We start from the raw sequence: 6,000 nt of genomic DNA on the forward strand, positions 1-6,000 counted from the left end.
CATTTGGCACTCTGAATTTCAGCATATTTTTTGGAGTATCGGAACGCTATCCATGGAGACCAAGTAGCATGACATTTTTCCACAGATTCGTTGGCCTGGGCCACCGTTTCTTCCATTGAGTGTGTGTCTGCAACTCTGTTCAACCAATCAACCAACGTGGGGACTCTGGAGGATCGCGAGTACACTGGCACCAGCACTTTGGCTGCATTAAGGAGATGCTTAAGCAGTGAATGTTTATATCTCTTCAGGGGAACATCATTAATGTGCAAAAGACAACAAGCCACATCCAATGTGGTTGGGGTGTCAGTAATGTGTACGATCAAATTTCTCACCTCGTCCCAATAGGGCACAGCTTAGCACAACTCCACCAAATATGCGTGAGAGTACCCACATCTCCTTGGCATCTCCAGCACACTTCTGGGACCTGTGGAAACCATCTATATATTTTGTCAGGTGTGTGATACCAATTGGTCAACAGCTTGTAACATGTCTCTTGTGTTTTTGTGCTTATAGAGCATTTGTGGGCCAGTGTACAGGCAATCCCCCATTGGGAAACTGTAATATCCCTCTGTAGTCCAAGAGACCACTTTACTCTGCATCTGTCACATGACTTGTTAGCTTCTGCAGCCAACTGTAAGCCACTGAGGTCGCCCTCTGTAGTTTCTCACCAGACGCACAGACCAACTCCAAATCAGTCATCGGTCTATTGAAGTGTTTTTTATGTTTTGTGGAGGTGACAAAGCTTCTAGCCTGAAAGTATACCCACATGGGAAATGAAGATTCCTCCCAATCCCTCCTAAGAGTCTCCAAGTCTTTCATTTTGCCCCGTTCTAAACAATCTTTCACCACTCTTGAGGTAGCAGCATTTTTCTTATGAAAGAGAACGTTCCCCATACCTGGGGTAAAATCAGGATTGTCCCGGAGCGGTGTCAAGGGACTGAGAGGGGACGTCACAGCAAATCGCTTCGTGTTGGCATGCAGTATCATCAGCGTAGTCTCTGTCAGAGGGTTTAATCTGAGCGTTTCCCTGAGTCCGCTCAAGGCAGTCCAAGGCAAAAAGCGCAGTCTATTTTCTGATAGCATTCCCTCCAATCTCACCCAGTCCTTGTCCGCTTCATGACAATGCCAGTCAATTATCCTAGTGATGTGTGCTGCCAACTGGTATTTCTTAAAGTCTGTTAGCCCCATCCCTCCCTGCTCTTTAGGTTTCGTGAGTAAAGCAAATTTGATCCTTGCTCTCCCCTTATGCCAAAGGAATCGCATGGCCAAGGAATTTAGTTTAAGGAAGAAACTTCTAGGAATGTGGACTGGTAGAGCTCTAAACAGGTAGATCAGCCTTGGTAAAACAGACATTTTCAGGATTGCTGCCCGGCCAAACCAGGAGAACCATCCTACATCCCAGGATCGTAAGTCATTCTCAATGGTTTTCAAGAGCGGGGTAAAATTGAGTGCGAAATTTTTTTTGGTATCCGGGGAAACCCAAACTCCCAGGTATTTAAGTGCCACATCCTCCCATTGGAAGGGACAATTAAGTTTAGTTCTATTAAGCTCCTCTTGATTCAGATCTACATTTAAGGCTACCGACTTGGAGTAGTTTATTTTTAAGTTTGAAATATAGCCAAATTTTGTAAATGCTTCCATTAAATTGGGGATTGTCGTATGTGGGTCTGTCAAAAAGAACATCAGATCGTCGGCATAAGCCGCAACCTTGAACTCCCTGTCCTGTATCCCAAATCCTCTGATCGAGTTATCGTTATTGATTGCTCTAATAAACGGCTCGAGGGATAAAATAAACAGAAGGGGCGACAAAGGACAACCTTGTCTAGTTCCGTTCCTAATGTTCACAAGATTCAACAAGGAGCTGTTAGTTCTCACTCTGGCCGTGGGGTTTTGATAAATTGCTGATATCCAGGACATCATCCGAGCCCTCAGTCCCACCTGTTCACACGTGGCCATCATGTAGTCCCACGCCACCCGATTAAAGGCCTTCTCCGCATCTGTGGACAGGAGAAGGCCTCCGATCTTCTCCAGCCGTGCTTTCTGAGTCAATAATAGTGTTTTTATAATGTTATCTTTGGCCTCCCTCCCTGGCATAAAGCCCACCTGTTCTGGACCAATTAATTTCGACAAAAGTAGGCTCAATCTATTAGCCAAGATCTTGGTCAAGATTTTAAGATCCAAATTTAGGAGGGAAATTGGTCTGTAATTTGCGCACGAAGATGGGTCTTTATTGGGTTTGGGTATCACCGCTATGTGGGCCGACAAAAACTCAGGAGTTACCACTCTGGGTGAGGACAAGGAGTTCAAAGCTTTTTTAAGGGCATTGGAGAGAATATCCAAGAAAGTTTTATAGTAGATGGCCGAATAGCCATCAGGCCCCGGACTCTTCCCTGTCTTTAAGTCAGTTATAGCTCGTTTAATTTCTTCGTCTGAGATCTGTGCGTCGAGTGATAGGGAGTCATGTTCCTCGAGGGCAGGGAGTCCGCTTTCTCTTAGGAATTCACTAATAATTTGGGTTCTATTACCATCTAGGTTCTTGGGTCTATGTTGTGGGGGTAAGTTATATAACCGCGTGTAATATTTGTGAAAATGGGCCGCGATATCATCATTTTTCACATCTAAGGAACCCTCCGCATTTTGAATGCCGCTGATGACCTGTCCTGAATTGTTTTCTCTCAGAGCTCTGGCTAGCAGCCTGCCTGCTTTATTTCCCCCCTCATAGTAGATTTTTTTTTTAAAGAAAAGTAGACATTTGGTTTTCATGTGCAACAAGTCCTTTACTTGCTTCCTAGTGTTCAGTAAGTCCGTGGCCGTACGTTCGCATAATGTGCGTTTGTGCAGTGTTTCCAGTCTGGCTATTTTCTCAAGTAGACCTGCCATCTCTTTCTCTTGTGCGCGTTTACGTCTAGCCACTAACTTGATCAGTACCCCCCTAATAGTACATTTGTGCGCTTCCCATAGCACTAAAGGATCCGTCTCCGGGAGGTCATTAAGCGTGAAATACTCTTTGATGGCCGTCACGATTTGGGGTAAAATCGTAGGGTCTGTCAGAAGGGAAGGGTTGAGTTTCCATGTGTTGTTTCCCTGTCTCTGGTTGTTTCCCTGTCTCTGTCTACTGAAATCCATAGATATCGCAATTGGGGCATGATCAGAAATGGCCTGTGTGCCTATGTGGGCTTCGACAATCTCCGGCAGGTCACGTTGGGTCACAAATAAGTAATCAAAGCGGGAATATTTATTATGTGGGCTCGAATAGTATGTATAATCCCTCCCTTCTGGATTTAATAGGCGCCACGAGTCTACCAAATGCAGGGTCTGTAGGAGTTTTTTGATCTTCTTCAAGATTTGGAATGTGACACATGAGCTACCTGAGGAAGTGTCCACCAGAGGGTCTAGTGGGATGTTAAAATCCCCTCCCAAAATGATACAACCCGATGCAAAGCCTTGTAGTTCCCTCACCAGGTGTCTGCAAAATTGAAGATGACTGGTGTTGGGGAAATAAACGTTAGCCAAGGTGAGAAGTCTGCCCCTGTAGGAACCCCTCAGAAAAACGTATCGCCCCTCTGGATCTGACAACGTCTCAGTCACCTCAAAAGGGGTATCCCTACCCAGGAGTATTGAGACTCCTTTTGTCTTAGACAGGTTATTTGTTGCATGGAAAGCCTTCGTGAAAAATGTATTTGTCAGTCTGTGCGTCTGGTGAGAAACGAAATGCGTCTCCTGGAGGAAGACACATTGTGGCCTACCTTTCTGTAGTTCTCTAAGCAAAGTGGACCTCTTTTCTGGGATGTTCAGTCCCTTCACGTTGTGTGAAATCACCAATGGTGCGCGTCCCAGGTTAGCGTATGCCATTCCTTAAACTATGTGAGTCAATGGCACTCAATAATTTAGTCAGTACAATCCAGTCTATAACGGCATAAAATACAAGGTTAGTGGACAACAGTGCAAAAACGATCCACAATAAGGCTAATTTACTCCTTGACTTTGTATTCCAAAAAAAATGTTAATAGTAGAGTTGCGATAAGACAGAACAAGAGTGAAAGAGGGGGAGGGGGGAGGAGAAGGGGGGGTGAGAAAAAGAAAAGAGGTGGATAGAAGAAAGAGAGAGAAAAAGAAAAAGATAAAAAAGAGGGGGAAGGGAGGAAGAAAAGAGGGAGGGGGGATGGATGGGCAAGGAAATAATAGAAGATAGTAAGGAGGGAACAGCTGAAAGTAGAGAGCTGTCCCCAACTAGTAAGAGAATTCTTATATAACCCCTGTAAGTTGAGCCCAACTGACAGGGTGGATAAATAGCCTCTCTGAGGTCGAGAAAAAAGAAAAAAAAAATCCCGATCCAGAAAGGCTTGGCAGGGACATGGGTCAGGCCAGATAGCGTATCTTGCTATCTAAGGATCCAACCAGATTATGCGGCTAATCGCTCACTAAAACAGAAATAAAGAAAAATCAAAAAAATAAAAGAATATACACCCAGCAAATAACTAGACAATTCGGGTACAGAGTACCAACACAACTTGAAAATGTCAGTAATAACTACACTGGGAATGGGGAGAGAATCAGCAACTAGTCAACCAAATATTGCTGTATGAGTTTGTCATAAAAGCTTAACCTCCCACATGGAGTGGGAATACCAAGTGTTCGATGCAGCCCTTAGCTGTAAGTCACTGGTCATCTGGGGTTGTAATACATATTACATAAAAATGGATAACAGGACCCAGTCATTTGAAGGCAAATGGGAGGAACTTCCAAAGTTCGATGATTTATGAGGGCAATAAAGGAATTCCCCGAGAACAGTGACCATTTATAGGGTACCTTGGAAATTAGTCTTGGTCCTCATCTCTGGGCCTGGACGGCGTGGGTCTGGAATTAGGAGTCCCCATGGAGGAATGAGGTCCCTTGTTGTTCCTTGATCGCTTCGTCAGGCGCTTTTCAGGGGTAGAAAGGGGCGAATTGGGAGGGCTCTTGTCGCGTAGCGGCCTCTGGAACTCCTGGTACAAGTCAGGTAAAGGCACCAGGTCCATATGCAGGGCTTCACAAAATCCTGGAAGGTCTTGGGGAGTGCGGAGAGAAATCTGTTTCCCTCCCTGCATGACTACCAAAGCGAATGGGAAGCGCCATGAGTACCGGATCTCTTTTTACCTAAGGACCTCCAGCATAGCTCTTCTGTTGCGCAGTGTAATTTGTGATAAGTCTTGAAAAAGCATAATGGAGGCGCCATTAAAAACTATACGATTATTCCTCCTGGCTCTTCTCATTATGTCCTCCTTGAGGGGAAAGCTCTGGAGGCAGCAAATAATGTCTCTGGGGGGCGCTGAGTCGGGGCCTTTTGCCCTAAGTGCTCTGTGCGCTCGTAAGAATTCTATTACAGTGTCCTCTTGCCTGTCTAGCAGGCTGTTAAAGAGTCTCTGCAGTGCTGGGACATTTTGTTCTGCTTCCACCGACTCGGGTATCAGCCGTAACCTAATGTTATTACTCCTCCCCCTGTTATCTAAGTCTTCCAAATGGCGATTCCTGTCAATGAAGTGTGATGAATGTACCTCTGCCACTGACTCCAGGGACCGTATCTCTCTATCTCTTTGCTTCCCTGCCGTCTCTGCCACCGAAATCTTTTCCGTAAGGACGAGCAGATTTGATTTTAAGTCCGTAATGGCGGCCGAAAACGTGGACTTTATGTCTGCTGCAAAGCCCGACATGTGTTCATATGTGAGCGGTTTGGAGGAAAGTGAAAGACTCCTACCTGCATCTTCTGTGGCGGACTGTGAGTCTTCACTGAAATCCTCCTCCTTGCCATGCTCCCGTGCCATCTTGTCCGGCCCGCTCTGACGCTGCATGGATTGAGAGCAGAAGATTTCATGTTCTGAGCGGTACCGCTGGACAGGGTCCGCCGGGCACTTGAGTGAGGGGTGAGCTGGGTTTTCCGACCCATATTAGGCTGCTGGTGTGTGACAAAATAGGCTCTTTGCCGACTCTCTCCCCGGAGCTCAACTAACGTGCCGCCATCCT

The sequence above is a fragment of the Lithobates pipiens genome, unplaced genomic scaffold (genome assembly GCF_037356315.1).
Source record: "Lithobates pipiens isolate NorthernLeopardFrog02 unplaced genomic scaffold, aLitPip1_a1.2 Scaffold_8, whole genome shotgun sequence".
NCBI classification, from domain to species: Eukaryota; Metazoa; Chordata; class Amphibia; order Anura; family Ranidae; genus Lithobates; species Lithobates pipiens.